General features: G+C 37.3%; 1 protein-coding gene across 2 annotated transcripts in view; it reads left to right on the top strand.

The window, feature by feature from the left end:
- Positions 1-21,771, top strand: part of EDIL3 (EGF like repeats and discoidin domains 3) — a 397,168-nt gene that overhangs the window by 336,199 nt on the left and 39,198 nt on the right. The window lies entirely within an intron of this gene.

Raw genomic sequence — 21,771 nt, 5'->3', positions numbered from 1 at the left:
TTTAACCTGGTAAAATTATTCTCTAAAGTTGAAGAGATGCGAGGAATGATTGATTTTAGGTAGTCAATAAGCCTGTTCCCTTGTAAATGTAACTCCCTCTGGACTTACCTCAATGGCTGCCATTTAGACTGCTAGATTGTAATAAGAAATTAGTTTGACCTGACATTTTATTCCTTAATTCAGGCAACTATCTCTGGAGAAATGGCCCATAAGAAAGCAATCTTTTTAATCCGTATTTCCTTTGGGTGAATATAAATTTGAGTCATTCCCAATCCGTCCAAGTCTCCTAAATTATTAAAGCAATTAGTAGCTGAATATAAGACTCAGATGAAAGTAAAATCTCTTTTAAGCATCTAAGAAATGCCTCTCTGTATGTATCACAGTGAGATATATGTATTAAAACAGCAAAATCTTATCTTTAGAAGGCTAATACTAGAAGAAATATGTGAAATTATAAAAAGAAAGCATTTTCTTTTTGCACAAAGTTAAATCTGCATGTTAATACACTAATACTCATTATGAATCTTCAGGAAGGGCCATTAATTGTAGGGTTTCCCCACACTGATTTGGTCAAGGAGCCCTTTGGTTGCAGGGCACTTTTGGAAGATCAGTGCTCTGCGGGGCAGCCCGAGGACCTTGCAGGACAGTCTTACCAGGAAGCTAGAACTAAATTAGAACATGACTCAGTTCTAGTGACTCAGGAAAACAACCAAGAGTTCAGGTAGAACCAGCATGATTAGCCCACTTTGGGCTTCTTGTTCAAGTTTATGTTGCTAGGAAATAGGAGGAAAATAGGTCTTGCATATCCAGCCCTTCACATGTAATTACTTAAAACCCCAAGAAAAGTGTGTTAGGCTCCCTGTGTTACTTTCCTCTCTCACATTTCAAGAGAGAAGTGAGAGTTTCTGCAATGCATTTTAGAATCAGCCCCAGGGTCAGAGTTTTCCTTTACCTTTTGGGGATTTGAAGTTTTGCAATTCCAGAGTTAATGACTCTTTAACACCACTGTAGAGAGGCTAGCCTCAGAAGACCTCACCAGTTCTTTGAATAGGGTGATTTATTAGCTTTGCTGGTTATTCCAACTATGACACAGCACATCACAGGAAGTGAGGGGAGCCAGGTACTGATGGCATCTTAATGATTCTTGAGAGTAGAATAAGATGAATATGAAGCTAAATGTGAGAGTCGGACAGCTGTGGAGACATTTACTAAGCATTTTCTTCATGCCCCTCTGGCCCACCATTGTACTAAACCCAAAGAGATTAGAGAAACCAAATATCCCTCCTGCCATTAAGAAAATTAGTCTGCTAGGGGAAAAAGGAGTTAAAATACCAGAAAGGTGTCTCAAACATCAGCTATTCATGAAATTTATCAAGGATTTGTATGCTTGTCTAATAAAGCAGACATCATGTCGAGGCAAATGTTGCAGAGAAACATCAGATGTAAGAGTCTCAACATCCAGATGTAGAGTCAGAATTTATACTTAGAAAGATGCCAAACAGTGCAAGTTACTATATGAAGATTGCCTACTGCCTACTTTAGACAACCAGACCTGAAGAGCTCCCAAAAGGAAGACTATGGACTTGGAGTAACCAAGGCTTCAGAGAGGAAAAGGGATTTTAGACGACTAGGGCCAATATATGCACAAGTAAATCAGTGACTTTTTTCTCCCATGGACAACTTTTTACATGATGGTCAAAGAAAAGTGACATCTATGATGACTCAAAATGGAATAAAACAGACCTTCTTTAGGAATGTGTTATTTATTCCTCTGGATTCATACAGAATCTTTCTTGGAATTGGCACAATGTATGATCAATACTAACAGATGACAGAGTAAGTAACTATTGAAAAGAAAACAACAGAATGAATTCACTTTGTAATATTTGTAATTCATGTCATATTACCCAATGAGTGCATGCTGTAATTTTTTTCCAAATCATGCTTCGTTATATATTTCCTGTCCAATGAATGCAGTCCCCACATGTGTTACATATTTATTTTTAAAACAAAACTTAAGAAAACCTTAAAATGTGCACTGGTATGCCACAGTGTGTTTCTGTTCCTAAACTTTTTAAATAAACCATGAATTTTAAAATTATTTTGATCCTCACAGTTTTACAAAATAAATATAGGGGCATCTGGCTAGCTCAGTTGGTAAAGCATTCAAATCTTGATCTCTGGGTCATGAGTCAAGCCCCACATTGAGTGTAGAGCTTACTTTAAAAAAAAAAAAGAATAAATATAGCTGTCTGTGCAAGATACTTCCAAATTCATAAAAGTAACTCTGGAAATGTGATCCTCATAAAGTCACACAGTGTTGTTTATACATCTATAAAGTGAAACTGTCTTTACAGTGAATAAAATAATAATAATTACTCTCACTAAACTATAGACCATACTGAAGAATAAATGGAATAATAAATGGAAGGAAGGAATAAATGGATGTTATCAGTAACAAAGCCCTGTATTGAAGCCTGACACATAATATCATACCTTATATTTGTACAGCAATTTAGATTTATAAAAAGAATACTGTGAATCTTGACAGTACAACTAGATTGAGTCTGAGGGCAAATGTAGAGTGAGGACATCCATAGAGAAAAGATTTATTGAACACTTTCTGCACTGATTCTCTTAAAAACTCTGTGGAAGATGTTGGGCAGGTATCACACTCACCATTTTGTACATGTGGGAACTGAGACTCATGATGGTTAAGGAGCAGGTCCAAAGTTACAGGTTACTTAGAAACAAAGGAAAGATTCAAGCCTGCATCCTCCAACACTCACATCCAGTGTCCCTCCCAAAATGCCTGCAGGTAACCAGCCTCTATGGAAGCTGAATTTCTGCAGGGCTCACACACAGCTTTCTTCCATGTGAATAAAGTTTTTGAATAATTTTAAGTAGGGTTGAATGACTAGATGACATTGTTGAAAGGGCATAGACTTTTCTCCCCCTCGGTTTTATTGAGAAAGGGCATAGACTTTTCAACAGTAAGGTCAGGGTATGAGTTCACATTCTTCACACAAGTTCTGACCCTAGATAGAGAAATTAGTCTCATTGTGATTGCATTGCCTCATCTCTTTATTTTTAATTTTTTAAAGAAAATATCTGTTAGTTACTTCATAGGATCCTTGAGAGGATTAAATTTGGCTTTGAATATAGGAAGAGATTTAACATAATCTCCTCTTGTTGTTGACTGCCTCTGGAACCAACACCTATCTTGGTTCATTCTTTGGCTCCTATACCAACAACTGAGTAGCCTCCAGTGAGAAGAATAGCCATCTTGAGGTTCCTGGGTAGCTCGGCTGGTTGGGTGTCTGACTCTTGATCTCAGCTCAGGTCTTGATCTCAGGTCATGAATTTGAGTCCCATGTTGGGGCCCAAAAAAAAAAAAAGAAGAAGGAGGAGGAGAGTAGCAATCTTATTGAAACTAATAACTTCGTAACAAATGGATTACATGTATCCAGATAACAAAGACTATAGGTGCCACACCTTTACCATAATAAAACCTGTAATGCTCTTCTTTGTTTTTTTTTTAATTTTTCTTTATTTCCAACGCTCATATTTTAAACCACCATCGCATCTTGTATTTCTGCCTTTCTTTGAGCCAAGTATAAAAATGTCTATTTATCCTCCTTACAAAAATAGCAAGCTTTGGAAGTTCAGGGATTCTGGCCCAGTGAGGTTTAATATAAAGCAAAGTAGATGAGAATTTAAGGTACTTCAGTTTCAATCTTAGCTTCACCAATAAGTATAAAAATCTGAGGCAAGATCTCACTTTCTTTATTTTTTAAATAAGAAGGTTGGACAAATAATCTAAGACCTTTTCAGCTCTAATAATCATCTGATTTTTAAATCACCTATAATCTCTTGTATCTCTTAATACAAAGCCTTTGCACTCAATTATTTTTTTTCAAATTAGATGAATTACAGCACCCATCAATATGAAATACAATAGAGAATATAAATTCAGAACATTAAAACTTCCACACATTTCACAATGCTAGGATCAGAATAAGGCTTTACAGAAAGAAGACAAAGAAGCAGGATGGACTATAATTGTTCGAGCTAACCAGGGTTTAGGTATGCATACAGATAAACCAGACTCATGCTGAACTTTGGCCTAAACATTCTCCTTTGGCTAGAAAGCTCATCACACACCATTTAGAGCAAATTTGCTCTACGAACTGTAACACACATGGTAATAAGCAGATTTATGAGATGACAAAGGTATAGAAAAATCGCTATTCTCTAGAAAAGCTGTAGTTCTAAATGAAAACTCTCAGGGCTATTGCTACAGTTTTAACATTTACTTCTTAAGAGCAATTCTGCTATTCATCCGAATACTTTTACCTCTTAGAGACTTCTCAGCCTGGCTCATTTTTTTTACAAAAGTTCCATGAGTTTTTAGTGCTGTTGAAAACCTTATTTTTCTCACTTGATTGCAATACCAAACAGCCATGTTCCTATGCATGTATTCTGGTGATATTTCTCACTCTGAATTGATAGTATACATTCTTACTCACTTCATCCCTGCCAAGGGGCTTTCTTCCTACAATACTAAGAATTTTGTTGGGGTAAACATGCACGTTTTACATAAAAACTGTCTTATTTTTTCTTAATTTCTATTTTATAAATCATTTTTTTTATTTCATTGTTACTAAGTTACTAAGTGTATTCTTTGAAAAAAACAGTAGAGCTATACCTAGAAAGGAAATTTATGAATAATTTCTACAATGAAAGTACAGGTCTGTGCCAAAAATATTGGCCTAAGAACCAGAGTGTAGCATTTCTGTCCAAGCTGTGCCACCTATTATGTAATAAATCCTTCTCATTCCCCCTTTGGACTAGATGGCTTGTGCCATTTATCCATCTCAAATGTTCCATTGTATTATGATATAGCTGCTTTTTTTCCTTCAGCTTCAATACTGTCCTTCAGAGCCCATATTGCTTCACTCACAAATCGTGTTTTCCACTTCACAGACAGCCATGCTCACAAGCTATACCCTGTTAGGTCCCAAGTGTACCACATACCAAAATCACTACTCGGCTCATCCAAGTGTCTGGTTCATTTATCTATAAAAGAAGAACAGTTTATTTTGTAATCACCAAGAGCATCAAGTCTACAAAACTGCTCCATGGTACAGAGATTACTGTGTATTCCATCCAGCTTCCTTCTGCATTTAGCTGAAAATCTATAGCCAAAATTTGGGAGACCTCAATCTCTAGTATTATTTGATTATCCAGAATTCCTTATCTGTTCTTCAGTTACTTGAGGACTACAACCAACTGACCCATAGATAGAAAAGTAATTTCCTTAGTTCATTTTCCTTTCATCTTCTTTTTCCTGGATTCTTGGTTAAAGTGGCATTTCATTTCACATTTTACTTCATTAGAGTCTAATTTTTAGCAACAAATGTGATCAAAGACTCTCAAAGTGATTTAGCAGTTCTAGACAATTGATATGGCAGTTTCATGCTCTTGGAAGAATACTGAAAGTAGCACATTGAAAAATCTTGTTAAGCATAATGGAGTCAAGATGTTTTGAACCAAATAAAATATTATCAATTATCATAGGTTAACAGAGCTGCTCTAATTATTAGGGCTCTAGAATTTGAAGCTTGGAAAGTCAAACACAATATAAGCAGGTGTGGCTATGGTTCTCCATGGCTCATTACAAGCAAAAGAGAGAAACAAACAAACAAAATAGCTTTCAGTTTATCTATAATTTTAATCCATATGATGTAGTATAACCAGATTGGCCAATTTTTCAACCAAATTGGTTGGCTTTTTTTTAATTCCACTTGAGTTATTCCCCATAAAACAGCTTAGATATACAAAATGTTTTGTGTTCTGAAAGATATATTTGTTTGTCTTGCATTATTCAACTTGTATAAACATATACTTTAAACTTTAATGGGAATATCTACTTATACATACCATGTTCTTCTTTCTTTACTACTGTATCCCAGCCTTCAGAACCATGATTAACACAGTAAGTGTGTTAAATGATTGAAAGAATGAATAAGTGAATGGGGTGTTTATCTCCTATTCCTCAATGTGTCTTCATTTAATATATTAACAATTACTTCCCACACAGAAAGAATCTCTATAGTTGGCAGTATAATATTCCTGAAGCCTTTTGATAAATTTCAGATAGTTTCAGTCTTCATGAATAAAGTTATTTAAAAAAAAAAAATCTGTCACCTATCCCAGCTCTTAATTACCCCAGCTCTAAATCACAGACCATGCTTATTACATCAACTGAGATCTCCTAAAAGAATGGCACTTTTGTAATGAACAATACCCATTATTATTTTTGGAATAAAGGTTTGAAATTTAATTTTTGAAGTTATTTAATGGATATTGTGTTTGTGTATGAGATTATTTAGAATGGAAGGTGTATTTTTTCAGTTTTTGTTCCTAGAAATAAAATAATATAATAGCTTACAAATTCTTCCCTGAAAGCATAGAAAGGTTTTATTATTTAAAAATTATATTTGTAAAACAATTTAAAACATTTTTTAGTTCTTTAAATCTGCCAGCCATATGTTCTTTAATTAGGAGGAGACTCTAGTAAGATTAGAAGTGCACATTTTACTGAACACAGTAAAATCTTCATATAAATGGAAATGTACTTAATAGATTTTATATATTCAGTTAGAGTCATGTAAAATGAAATCTATTTGCAGGGTAATAAGTTTGGCTTCTTCAATCAGGAAAAAAAAGATTAAATCATATCTGGAAGGATTTGGAATTTCTTTGATTAGTTTATCAGCCCCTTTAATAGTTTAAGATAGAGTAATTACAATTTTCAAATATGCCTTAAACCATGGAGAATAGCAAATCGAGAAAATATTTACAATTGCCAGTGGAATATTTTTGATCCAATGGTAAACTAGTCCACTCTGCTGAAAATCGGTATAACTTTCTAAAATGTGTGGTTTAACAAAGCCTTGGTACACAGTATTAAGTCAGTGTTACTCCAAACACCACTTGTACTGTATTCCTAACATTAGCACGAATATTCTCTTAAATCTAAACATTTTGTTTTATTGCCTTAATACTTGTCACTTGAACTCATAATGAGGTCAACGTCCTGACACTCAGGCTGCACCCTGACTGGTGACAGGCCTATAGAGTTAACCAATTGCAGTCGTAGGCAAAATGCTAGGGTCTTCGTAGAAGCTGTATTTGGTCTTTACAAAAACTGTGAAAAATAACTGTCATCGTTGCTACTTACACGTGAAAAGAAAACAACAACAACAACACAAGTTTAGAGAGGGAAGACACATGCCCAAGATGGCCCATTTAGCAGTTCAGGACAGATTTGCTCTTCTAGCCAGTCCAGGTCCAAGTCCACCTTCAAATCAACATCCTGTTTCTACAACCTATCATGCTGACCCTTAGGAGAGTCCTCCCTGTCAGATCTTCCTTTTCTCAAATCCTTCCTGAAAAGATGGATATGAATAATAACAGTTTATGCAATCAACATTGACTGAGCACATTCCATCATGTTAAACACTGAAAACTGAAGGAAGACTAAGATAGATGAGACTCCCGCCCTTATAGAGCTTATGTCAAGGTGGGAAAGATGCCAATTAACCAAGTATTTAAGTGGGTAATAATGCCAGGTAGTGAAAAGTTCAATACTTTTGGACCCAAAACAGGGGCAAAGTGATAAAACTGTGTGAATGGTGTGGGGGGGAGAGGGGATGGGGTTGCTATTTTACATGGGGTGGTCAGAGGACCTACTCTCTAAGGCCTAGAAAGTACAGTAAGTACTTGAATGAGGTGAGGATGCAGGTCATGCAAATTAAGTTTCCTATGGAGAAAGGCAAAAGTGAGGCCCTGCAGCAGGAATAAGCTTGGTGTAGGGGATCCCTGGATGGCTCAGCGGTTTAGCGCCTACCTTTGGCTCAGGGCATGATCCTGGAGTCCCAGGATCGAATCCCGTGTCAGGCTCCTGGCATGGAGCCTGCTTCTCCCTCTGCCTGTGTCTCTGCCTCTCTCTCTCTCTCTCTCTCTCTCTCTCTCTCTCTCTCTCTCTCTCTCTTTCCCCCTCTATGTCTATCATGAATAAATAAATAAAATCTTAAAAAAAAAAGGAATGAACTTGGTGTATTATAGAAAAAGGCAGAGAAACAAGTCAGGGACACACTGTGGTTGGGGTGGGAGAGATGGGCAGGACCCAGGACGTACCAAACCGCATGCTTTCCTTTCTGTGTGATGAGAAGTCACCAGAGATTTTTTAAACAAGGAAGAAGTAATCTGGCTATCTTGTTCCTAAAAGATTACTTTGGCAAGCATGAAGAGAATTGACTATGGCAGGGCAGGAGTAGGAGCAGTGAGACCAGTGAAGATCATCTAAGAGAAGAGTTCAATAATCAGGTGAGAAATGTGAAAGGATTTTGAACTTGGGTGAGAGCATGGAAATAAGGAGAAGTGGACAGAGTCCATTTAAATTTTGAAGATGAACTTACATGATTTGATAGAATGAATGTAGAGTTTGAGGGCAAAGAGAAATCAAGTTGTGATTTCCAGGTGTGGGGCTGATAACTGAGATAGAGAAGATGAGGGGAGGAGCAGGTGTAGGAGTTTGTGGGTTTCTGGGCAGCAGTAATGCAGTTGGCTAAAGAAGTGTAAAAACACGGATGATATGAAATGTCACTAATGGCAAAGGATATGGAAACTAAAGGAAATGTTACAGAAAGCAGTAGGTAACACTGCATGCTGGAGTCAGAGGTTTGACTATACCAGGGCCCCAAGGTTCTCACTTAGGGTGTAGATGACAAAGATATCCTGTACAGATGTGATGTAGGCTCATCTTTTAGGGGGCTTGTTGTATCCCATCACACATATGACCTCCCTCCTTTTTTGGACACTCTTGCTATACTCTGTCTGCTCCCTGGAGTGGATTTACTTTTGACTGGCTGAAGTCCAGGTCTACTTCCCAAAAGCTTCCTTCAGTTTCCCCAGGCCTCACACTGGCCTGAAATGCTCCCCCATAAGAGGGGGAATGTGACTGAGCTTGAGTGTAAACTGCCTATTAGACAGCCATCTAGAAAACCCCTGATGCCAGCAGATGCCAGATTTATTCAGTTCACGAGGAACATACTGGAACTGGTAACACAATGAGGGATGTGATATATATTATGAAAAAAAAAAGAAAAAAATAATTGATATAATGCCTGTGCTTTGTAAACCCAGAAGCACAAAACAGCAAGTACACAGAATTATTAACATTAAACAACACCTGTGAAACTAGACAAGAATATAAAAGAAACTATCTTATGTTTGTAAACTAATGACAACTCAACATTAAACATTTGAGGGAAACAGAAGTTGTGCAGAAAGGTAATGTGGGAAAAATAACAATAGTTTTGAAGGAGAGGAGATAGCAAAGAAGACAAAGCTGGGGAAAATGAGCAAAGTGACGTAATATAAGTAGAAATTGCAAGCAAAATATTACAAAGAATGAGGTTATATGAATAGAAAAATGATAGGAAAGATGTCCCAGACTGCTGACTAAGAATCACATAGGAGTAATCGTAAGAAGTTATTTTGATACAAACATTACTCAGAAAGACATACTCTAGGACTCAGAAAAAGGAAGAAACGGGAAGTTTGGATATTAAACATTAGATTTCAAACACAGCCCCAACTATAATCCTGAAAAGTAAGTATTTAATGAGTTCCTGGGTGGCAGGGGCCTTGCTGTTCTAAGCATGAGCCCCGGCATCTGTCAGGCTCTACTTTGAGTCCCAGCAAGGCCACCTGCTAGCTATGTGACTTGCATGAGTTGCTTAACCTCACTAAGCTCAGTTTCAGCCTTTGTTGAACAGAAATAATTATACCCATGCTAAGAAATTCTTGCTCCTGAAATAAAGAACTTAGCAAGGAACTTGGCCCTGGGCCTGAATTGGTGGCGGTGTTGTGCCGTCTGGCCCCAAAGCAGGGACAGTGTGGGATCTGAGGACTCTCCTGCCTGGTCAGTGGAAGGTTCTTCCTTTCTGCCACCGACATGTCTGTTTACAGTCTTCAGCAATTCCTAGAGACCATCCAGCGCCAAGACATCTAATTCCCCTTTCCGAAGGCTTGCACTTTTATCACGGCTGATGCCGTTGGTTCTTTATTCTTGGCATTTCTCAATGTCATTAATTTCACAAGTTCTTAATACAAATGTTAGCCTCATTAAGTTGAACATCAGTCTACCTGGAATTTTGCTTAATTGCCTGGTGATAATAATACTAATGTACCCAGAATATATCTACAGATAATCGTATCACAGATTGACCATGACTTCAACGTGTTAAAGGCATTTGTTCTTCAAAACAAAGGCTTACTGGGGTCCAGGGAGTGAAAATGCTGTGTCATCACACTGAAGTCTGGATCTTCCAAGTTTGGAAAGAATGTTGGGAGATCCCAGCACTTGCATCTGTCCTTGGTCCTGTGTAGCAAGTGTCTGCAGGTTAATGATTATCATTTTCATTTCCATAATTTCCTAGTTATGATGTTTGCATAATGTGAACAAACTCAAAAATAAGCCTCATTAAGCAGAATTTCATAAAGAAAGTTGCTGTCTTTATTTTTCCCATTTTGGAAAAAAATTTTAAGTGAAACCAAACAACTTGGGTGGGCCCATCAAGTTCAGATGTCTGTATTTAACAACTCCTGAAGCAGCTTTTTAAGTGGGACTCCATTGATATATCCCCACTCTTCTCTTTTCATGAAGTCAACTAACTATTCATTACCTTCACTTCTTCACATCCCTCTAACCTCCTACTCTCTCTTTTACCCATCACTTCTTTTTTTTTTTTTTGAAGATTTATTTATTTATTTGAGGAGGGGGAGAGGCAGAGGGAGATAGAATCTCAAGCAGAATCCTCTGCAGGGCTCGATCTCACGACCCAGAGTTCATGACCTCAGCCAAAACCAAGGTTTAGTCATTCAACTGACTGAGCCACCCAGGCAAATCCCCTTCCCCCATCATTCCTTTTTAAACTGCTTTCAGAAAGGTCATATCAGCAATAAGATTTTACATTTGACATAGTTAGAAAGGTCCTTCTTATTGTGGAAATAATCCTAGGCTATTTTTTCTTCTCACCTGATCCTTTCTGGTATGTTTTTAGGGCTATTCTTTGTGTTCCCCAGCTCTCTTTCTTGTGCCTTCTTTTCCCTTCAAATTACATTATCTCCCTGGGTGATATAATCCTCTCTTAATGCTTTCTTAACAACTCTGTTGGGGAACTCCAAATTCTTAGCTCTAGGCCTATATATATCCGAGGACCACTAGATATCATCACTCTTACGTCCTACAGATTTTTTTCAAACCCAACCTGTTGAACAAGTTGCCTACCTTTTCCATCCAAATTCAGTCCTTATTTCCAGGGATTGGTTTCACCAATTACCCAGACGCCCCCACCAGACCCCCATGCCCTGGGAGTGTCAGGGATTTCTCCTTCTGCCTTACTCATAGCCTCTCCCTCTCCTGTGTTCAATTAATCGCTGAGTCTGTTAAATAGTTTCACATTACTATTCCTTATGCCCTTCTTTCCAGCCCATTGCCACTGCCTGATTTAAATCACCATCCTTTTCCCCTTTAGCTACCACAATAGGCTTCTCATTTTCTTCTGCTTTCCTACTTACTCTCTACCAAAAATTTCTCCAAAGAGCAGCTAAAGGGATCTTATTAAAATTTAAAAATGATCCCCTTGATCGTTACCTTGTGGAAGGTCCAATTCCTTCATATGTAGCATCCTATTATTCTGCAACCTCTGTACACTTCTCTTGCCTCATTTCCAGCAATCTGTCCCATTATACTGCCTCTGGCCACGCCAACCACTATGCACCTACAGTTCTTAGAACAAGGCAAGTTCTTTCTGCCTTGAGCCTTTTTGCCCATGTTGTTCCATCTGCCTAGAAGGCTGTCTTCTTGCCTATTCCCTTAGGCTACTTACAAGTTGTCTTCCAGAACTGCTTTTCAAGCTTTAATGAGCATACAAATCACCTGAAGATCTGGTTAAAATATAGATTTGTCTTGATGGGTTCAGGCTGAGGCACAAGATTCTGTATTTCTAACAACCGTTTCTGGATATGATAATGCTCTGGTGGATTCCATTCTGACTAGGAAGATTCTAGAACTCACTTCAGATATCACTTATTCTAGAGAGACTTCCCTGATCTCTCAGCGTCAGAAAGTTGCTTTTTTTGGTAACCTGTGGAACATTCCCTCATACCGTTAGCACTCATGATCCTGCATTGTCATTGCCTATTTATTTATGCTTCCACAGTCTGTTGGACTGACAGCATCATCATGCATCACAGCGTACCCAAAACCTTCTGGATCCTCTGCAGTGTGTCACATACTGATATTTCTTCTTGCCCTCACTGCTGCTCTGTCTACTTCTTGCTCAAAGAACAAATACGCCTTCATCACGTGGGCAATGTGGGCACTCAGTTGGAGAATATGCACTTTTTTAAATGAGGAAAGCATGTCTGGCACCATCAGTGTCTTCTGCTGCTTTGGCAGCTATGTTCCCTCTGTTGTACTGTGTTCTTCCACACACTGGGATGAGAGGAGGGATACTTGAATTTTCTTTTAGAGTAGATTCTTTCTGCTTGAATACCAAAGTGGAAAACATAGCTATAATTATCCAGAAATTTAGGCATCATGAAAATTCTTGCTCAGTACTGTAGTGTGAGATTTTACTATTTAATCATTCTGTGTCCAATATTATTAGAAAGGTTTGCCGTTGTCCAACGGCACTTACATAATATGCTAGCTGATATGCTTGTAGGAACAACTAAATTTAATCAGAAACACCTTGCTCTCTTTTCATCTAGATTATTCATCTCAAAATATCTTCAGATTTACCAGGGATCATTAAATTTGACTGCTAAAATGAAAGAAGCTTAAGATTACTCATAGACAGGTCAGGGGAAAATATGAACTTAGTGGCTATACTTTATGCTTCCTAATTGATCAATTACAGAAGCTGGGGTAAATTTAGGGTACACATTGTCTTAGCTCATTATGGATAAAAATATGTCTGTTGAGAACCTAATCAGAATCGTAGCCTTGCTTACTGGGTAGGAGGGAGAATGAGCCTTCATAAAAGTTACAGCATTTTCTGTTCTCAGTTGGAAATTTTGAGCTGGAGAGGAATAGGCAGATGAATAAAACATGGTAATGGAATGTAATAAAGCAGAAATTGAGACATATCCACTAAGTAAGATCACAGATAGCATACAAATTTCACTGACCATTAAGACGACTCGTCAGGCAAGATTGTGATATTTTTAATCCCCAAAGTGATTATATGATAAGTCTACAGAGTTTGGATTTTATTAAAAATTTTAAGAGTATATGAAAATGGATTAAAGTTTCAACTTCCTAGGTTTGACATTCATTTTTAGCACGTAACAGCTCAGCAGTTTTAATGATTATTGCCAGATAATTCTACTCTTTAGACCAATATAGAAATAACTTTGCAAATGGTTCATCAGTTGTATGCCAGATACTGGTGTGGGGGCACTATATATAGAAAGTAACATTCATGGAATAAATGCTTCCCTTAGGACCCCACCCTTCTCCCCTGAAACATGTGTTGATATATGAATGTAGTGACTCCTAAACCCTCCCAAACCCCCCTTACGCCTGTGCTTTAGGGTTTGCTAAGGTACTGTAGATTCCTAACATAGCGAGGGTTGTCTCCAGGATTTAAAAAAAAAAAAAAAAAGAGTGTGGATACTGCTGTTAAGAATTAAAATGAACTTAAAATGTCACAGATTTTTGAAATACTTATTTTGCCATGTCTTTTATCAACAAATAGGTATTATAAGTAAAACTACTTCTATAAAAAAAAAGGCAACCCAATCTGTGTGTGTGTGTGTATGTGTGTGTGTGTGTGTGTGTGTTTAATCCTACTTGGTCCTGCAGTGAAAGAGACAGTATCTTTCACCTACCAACAGTCTAGAGTAGTTCATATAAGATATGAAGAAATAGGGGATCCCTGGGTGGCACAGCGGTTTAGCGCCTGCCTTTGGCCCAGGGTGTGATCCTGGAGACCCGGGATCGAGTCCCACGTTGGGCTCCCGGTGCATGGAGCCTGCTTCTCCTTCTGCCTGTGTCTCTGCCTCTCTCTCTCTCTCTCTCTCTCTCTCTCTCTCTCTCTCTGTGACTATCATAAATAAATAAATATTTTAAAAAAAGATATGAAGAAATAAAGAAAGGAAGTAAGTAAGAAGTTAAGGAATTGTGGAATACAGAGTTTTTCACAGAATTATATTTTCTAATTTCACCAAATTCTAAGTAATTCCAATGAGAAACAAGTTTCCTTGAAAAACAAAATGAGAAATGTTTTTCTCTGCACATAATTTAGGTGGAAATACATCCAGTAGATCCAGGTTTTCTCTCCAGGCAAAAAGTAATTTGGAAAGAACTAAGCAATATGGTGTTGGTAAACACTGTTTCTCATAAAATGCCAGCCAAAAAGAGAATCTATAACAATTACCAAACTCCAAATGTAAGACTTTTATTCAGATCTTTCTTACCATCAGCCAGTATAGAAAAAAAGTTATTAAATGGGTGTTTTTAATGTAACTTACATTTATCGCCTGAGTATGGAGAAAAAAATGGAACTTTTAAAACAAGCTATTTTTTTGCTAAATAAAACCTTTACACAATAGCCTGAAACTCTAGAATAATTGAAATGGAAAAGAAGCCATGTGAAATTGTTCCCAGTGGATTTCTCTAAGTTCAGTTTCAAACACTCTTCCAAAAAGTGACTTGATAAAGTAATCAAAATCTTACATCTTATATTAGTCTGTTGATGATATAAGTATAGCAGGTAGAATGGTTATTGAAAAACAGTATGGTTATCTGAATGTATGTGATAAGTTTAATACCTCCAGCTCTATGGAATGGCCTGAGAACTATTTGGTCCATAAAGGACATAAATACTTTAATCCAAAAATGATGGGATGGATAATTTGCAAGGTTTCCAACTGTGTCCTCATCCAAAGTAGCTCTGTTTATAATACACTATCACTACATTCCCCTTAAGGGAACTGTACATATTTTTGTGTAGCTTTAGACTTTAGAATCACCACGGACTGAATCAGAAGAGGAACATGCACAATATAAGTGATTACAGAATATGTCAACGTGTTTTTAAATTGGTAGTTTTGTCATTGTGTTCCTCAGAACCTCAGGATCATCTTGGAGGTGTCAGGTACACAGTGGTGCTGGAGGGCAGAGGGGAAGATGCCACAAAGGAGTACAGCGCAGCCTTGCCCCCTCCCCAGCCAATCTGACTAGTCCAGTTTACACTATTTTGCACACACACGTTCCACGGAAGATTCAGTTTGCAAAAGCAGAGTATGTATAACCTAGATCATGTTCAAAGAAATCATTCCTCACGTTTTTTTTTTTTTTCAAGGAAACTTGTTTCCCATTGGAATTACTTAAAACTTGGCATGCTTAAGTATCACTGGTTCAGAATTTAAGAAGGTCTTGTGGCAGGTAGACTAGTAGATTCAACAGCTACTCTCTGAAGATTCTCTCCAATCTTGCCTTAATGTGACTAAAAGATATCATTTACAGAATGAAAGGGCAAGGATTCGGATAAGAGAAAGTAGTGTACTCCTAGGGTTTCTTAATTTGATGGAGGCTAGAAGAGAATATGTGTGGTTTGAAAATAAAACATCATTTTGTCACATTACTTTGATTTTGCTTTATTCATGGGATTTACTTAAAATTTCAAGTATTAAGAAGAATGTAAAATCTTTATGTTCAACAAAGGGAGCCATGTATTTTATAAAGTCAAGAAATATTACCTTACAATAATCAAGATTTTGCTTAAGTGAAGTCTGTTACCACATGGGCTCTTTTATTTCTTCCTCCATGGAGTTTTTTATTCTAATGTTTCGTATTGCTGACTATTTTAAGATTCTTATTAGGTAAATTGAGTCTTGCAAACCAGCAGCTGGTTCCACAGATACTTCACAGTAGCTGATTTGGGTAGACACTTAATCTGAGCCACAATTTTAAAATTTCATGTTTGTACATTACTAACACAGAAGAGAATACCAAAATAAATAATCACTAATTAAAAGACCTAATTTTAACAATTCTGTAACTTTTAGAATAATATTGCATATGATAATAATATAGTAGGGAACAATAATTATAACATTGAAAAATTAATAGATTCATGTAAGATAACTTTCATTTCACCAGGCTACACTTCATTTAAAATAATTTGATATTGAAAAAAGAGAAATATATGCAGATACCATTGTCTCTATTGATAAAGTAACTTAAAACTGGAACTGGCTATGAACTTAATTATTTGAATATAAGCATATTTGTCATAGGTGCTTGTCAAAATTTTCTTTTGAGCTGTTTATTTATTCCCCTCCATCTCTTGCTGCTTCGTTCACCAGTGTCTAGATGGCAATGTTTTTGAATCTTTCATTCAAAAGATCCTTGTAAGAGCATGTATTAGGAAAGACACTTTTGAAAAGTAGGAATGTATTTAGTCTTAATTATGAGGGTTTCTGGAGCATATTGTCTAAATCAATTTGACAATGGGCAAATCAGTATTTTGCTTTACCGACATCTATGGAATAAGGATAGATTTTTAATCTAAAGAATTCATAAAGCAGACTTCTGGACACAGTGATCATATTCTTTCACTTCTTTGCTGTTATGAATTATCTTGGAGTTACACATGAAGTCTACCTACCTGTAGGTGCTTTTCTAGGTCCTTGCCGGGAGCTGCTGTCTAGAAATGTAACACTGTGAAAATAGTATGTATTATCTACCAGCATCCGTGCATCGTTGAATCCCTGTGTGTTGCACCTGGTAAGCTTTATGAAACCTCAGAGGCAAACTAATAGATTGCAGAGCATAAAATGGAAATCATCTGAATCCACAAATTTGCCAAATGTGGATGACAAATAGTTTTGCTGAAGCAAGGGCTGTGTGAGGACACCATTCTGACATGGGGAACTTTGGGGAGAAAGGCATTTCTCACCAAGGCAGCAGGAGGAAAGAGAGCAGTGGGGAAAACCCACGTTCTTTGAGAAGGGTGGCAGATAATCCAAGTATATGTCAGGATCCTGCCAAAACTTAAGAGATGCTATTTGTAGCTGTGGCTGCGACTCCACACTACCCTGTTTTCCCTCAGACCCCGATGCTGCCAACATCAGGGTGTCCAAATACTGAGCTCTCTGAGCTGCTTACCTCATGGCCATCATTAATTGTCCGTGAATGGCCCACAGACTCTGATTGTGTGTGAGGTGTTGGGAGTGTGAACATGTTAACTTTCATAAGGTTCATATGAATTTAAATAAAAGTGAGAAAATAAGAGGTGTGATCAAAGAGGAAAAACATGTTGTTGGATGAAGTTTGGAAGCAGATGGTGAATCGATGAGGCGGATACAGTAAGATAGAGTGATTGGTTACCAGAAAGTACATCTAGCTTTTTCTAGTTAAAAAAAGATTTAACTACTTCATTATACTTTACCCCTGATGAAAAGACTTTTACAATGTCAACTCTCACTGCTTATGTTCTTACAAAATACTGTTTCTTGCAGTTCACCTAGGTAAGGCAAGGAAGGGGGAGCAGGCCAGTTGCTATAGAGATTCTAAACAAAGCTCTGAAAGTGGAATATGCAATATCAGGATCACATTTAAGAAGCAAACAACGTAAATGTGTAATGGAAAGAAAAGCTTCAGGATCTGAAAAAAACACAGGATTAGCTGAAATGAAGGCACTCTAAAGGTATCCCGTACAACAGTGTTTCACATTCCATTCACAAATATAGGTCTTTATTCTTCGTCAGTAATACGGAACACTCTTGTGCTAACCATGCCCCATGCCACCCTGTGCCCTTCGCTTTACCCATTTCCTTTTTGCTCTGTTACTTGCATTTTAATCATTTCACCAAGTCATCTTTTTTACTTCCTCCTGTTATCTGGTGTATTAGCTTTCTTTTGCTGCATAACAACTTACTGGAAACGAAAACAAGGCATATTTATTATCTTAGTTTCTGTGGGGCAGGAGTCCATGCATGGCTTGACTGGGTCCTGGGCTTAGGGTCTCAAAGGACGCAGTCAAGGTGTCAAGTGATCTTGATTGAGGAAAACGCTGCTCCCAAGACAATTCAAATTATTTTAAGATTCATTACCGTGTTGCCATATGAAGGCCCAGCTGTTTGGCTGTCAGTTGGAGGGTGCCCTTGTGTCCTACAGGATACCTACAGTGGTCGGAGCTCACATTCTCCTTCTAGAGGCAACTCCTAGTTTCCTGCTCTAGGGCTTTCTCAACATGGTCTCTGAACTTATCAAACCAGCTAGAAGAAACTCTAGCTGCAGTCTGCTAAGACAGAATCTTATATAATGTAATATGATCAAGGAACTGAAATCCCATTATCTTTGCCATATTGGTTAGAAGCAAACTACAGGTCCTGCCTGTATCTAGCAGAGGGGAATATAGAACAGTGTGGGCAGCAAGAAATTTGAAATGACTGTGGTGGTTACCCAAGAGTCCACCTACCACATTTAAAGTCCATACTTGAGTCAAATACCTCTTACAAGATCATTTATCTCTTTAGCCATCCTATGTATCTTCCTGTGTCCTTCTTCCTCTCTCACTCAAAGAACTGATCCTACAGCACATTCTGTAAAGACTGAAGAGAGCCTGCAGGGGCATTCACTCTCCACCTCACAAAAGATAAGGAGCGATACACATTTCAAGACAGTATCAGCAAGGAAAAAATCCAAACATTCTTCTGGCTAATATATCTCCTCTATCTAGGAGTCCTCCATTCAGTAGAACTGTTAGCAGAGCCTCACATTTGGACAGTGGGAATAGAGGCAACCCTAGCACATGGCAGAGAGGGCTGGAGGGAAGCAAAAAGGAAGTCAGAGAGATTCCAGATCTTTATCTAATGGAACTAATCTTTTCTTGTATCTGGAAGAGCAGATGGGGAGGAGCTGCTGCTTCTCTCTACTTAACATTTGTTAAAATTTAAGAGGAATTATATTTTCCTACAAGCCCAATTCCTAGAGTTTAAGTACCTAAGGAAGAGCCATTACGCGACTGCCAGGGATTTGTTCAGTTGTCCTGAACCACATGGAAAATAAAGAAAGCAGTCTGAAGTTTACTTTGTCACCCTAAATCAATTTATGAACAAAAGCCCTAATATTTGATTTTGTTTTTCTTAAAATCATCTTCTAATGACTTAAAAACATTCCCTTTCAAAAGATTCTCAACCCGGGCAGGGGGTGAGGTGACAGGCACTGAGGGGGGCACTTGACGGGATGAGCGCTGGGTGTTATACTATATGTTGGTAAATCGAACTCCAATAAAAATATAAAAACAAAAAAGCAAAGGATTCTAAACCTAAAAAACTAACCACATCTACAAGTTGTGTACTTGGATTTGGTCTAAGATTAAGAAATATCGTTCTTGGTGGTCATTATAGAGTTGCAATTGCTCTTTATTGCATCTTTATATTGGATTTTAAATTGGTGTCATTTATTTCTAGGAAACTCAGCTTATATAGCTTTTTAGGAACAAACATGTTTTTAACTAAATATGACGGGAAATTATTTTTAAAATGTACTTTGGTATAGCATTTTGCTCTACAAAAATATTTTCATATCTCATTTGGCCCTGAAAACAATTATTTAAGGAGGTCAGGACCCTTGCTACGGACTTCACGTTAGAGGAGAGGAAATGGTCTCAGAAAAGATACACAATTGTCTGGGGGGACATAGGCAAAAAAATGACTGAAGTCCTACTGAGTCCAGGCAGCTAGCTCTACTGGGAGAGCTTTTCCGCATACTTCCTGTCCTGAACAGATGAGCTCTGTGCAAAACAGGACAGACCCCAAATCTAGATAGTAACAATAAAGAAAAACTATGCTTCTCTTGTTCTTATGGGAGCATAGTTTTAATTGATCTTTTTAAATATATAATTTCAAAGGGAAAAGGGTTTAAATTTAATAAATACAACACTCACTGAATTTTATTCACCTTGGAAAAGAAGTTGCCTGACTCAGAAAAAGATGATTTGTTCTTTTATGTGTCAGTAGATTTGGTAATTATGCATTATTTTATTGACTCTTCTCATAAGCACATAAATCACTTGAAATGTCGACACACAAATGTGTTGTTTTTGGCTGCCTTAATGCTGTCATTACTTTTCTCTTCAAATATGAGAAAGAACTTACACAGATACTTTTCTGATCAATTTCAATGTGGGCTTGAATGTTAATACCTAAGGATGGAGGGTCATCTTCAGTGGGAAAAAGCAAGTTGCAGGCAAGTGTATCCTGTGTCATCAGAAGACTGTACCATGTCTAAGAGAGTTCTGGAGATGTCACTGTATTCCAGTTTGAGATCCCACCCCAGGTTCCATTTTACTTTCTAGTACACTTTGATCATGTTATAACAAACATTATTTGAGATTTTTCTTAATAAACTATATATAAGATATGTGGTTAATTATTATATGTAATGAACTATGATATACATAGTGATATCTGAATATATATTTCCTGACACGATCTGTAAAACAAATTTCTTAACCCAAAGAAATATGAAAAAGAATTTGTGACATTATGCCTTTCAGACACTTAGTTGTGTATGTAAACATTCCTTTTCAGAGATTATAACAAAAATGTGGAGGTTTGGACACAAGGGATGAGTCTGCATGTACTGGACATATATATGGATAATGAGACAAAGTTGCAGTGACCATTTAAAAGATTAAGCTATAAAAAGCAAACACTTTGAAATAAAACCTGCAGATACCCAGTGTATCTGCACTTTTCAGAAATGGGAAATTGATTTTTAGCAGCTGCTTTTTCTCTAGCACATCTAAAAGGTGATGTAGGAGATATCTCCCTAGATAAAAAATTGGCTATGTATTTTGACAAATAGTAAACTTTAGAAAGTCAGCATACTAATGTCACTAGAAATTAAGGATAGAATACTGTTTGGTAGTCTGGCTAAATCAAAAATATTCAAATTTACATCATACTATATGAATACATGCTACTTTTTAAAAAGGTGCAAATCGCTACTGAAGTGCTTGCTGGACTCACAAATTATATATATTGCTAATAGACTTTTATGTTATTGGATACTCAAGAAGTAATCAAAGCATTAGCAAATGGAGTGATCTATATAAAAATTGATAGCTAGGGACTGCCCAAATTTAGAAATAAATGAAAATATTGGCAAAACAGAAACATGGTATCGAACAGTAGGGCTGGGCATTTTGTAAAGAACCTGAAATCCAGAGGTTGAAGGATTTGTTCGAGCAGAAAGCATGATGAAAACCTAAAGACTTTTACTTTTTAAATAGCACACTTAGGTTAAAATCTAAATTCCTTATACTGTAAATTTCTTTCTTTCTTTCTTTTTTTTTTTTTTTTTTTTTTTTTGTAAATTTCTTCTTTTACTTACTATGGCCAGTGACTAAGAAAACCTTCAGGAGTTAGTTCAAATCTTCCATTCCAGCCTCCTTCCCCTACAGTTTTTCAGCCCTATGTTCCAGGCAAAAGGAGATTCTCCTTCTCCAAACACAGAAAGCTCAAGATACTGTACATTTGCAAGTGCACTTCTCCTGGTCTAGAATGCCTACCTCCCCTGATCACAACCCTAGCTCCAAATAATCCTTTAACATCCAGGCTCACCTAGGCCCTGATGGCTCTCCACACCGTGCAGGTGTTCCTATGCCCAAGGGG

The sequence above is a fragment of the Nyctereutes procyonoides genome, unplaced genomic scaffold, assembly GCF_905146905.1.
Source record: "Nyctereutes procyonoides isolate TBG_1078 unplaced genomic scaffold, NYPRO_anot_genome, whole genome shotgun sequence".
NCBI lineage: Eukaryota > Metazoa > Chordata > Mammalia > Carnivora > Canidae > Nyctereutes > Nyctereutes procyonoides.
This window is presented reverse-complemented; position numbering and strand designations above follow the sequence as displayed.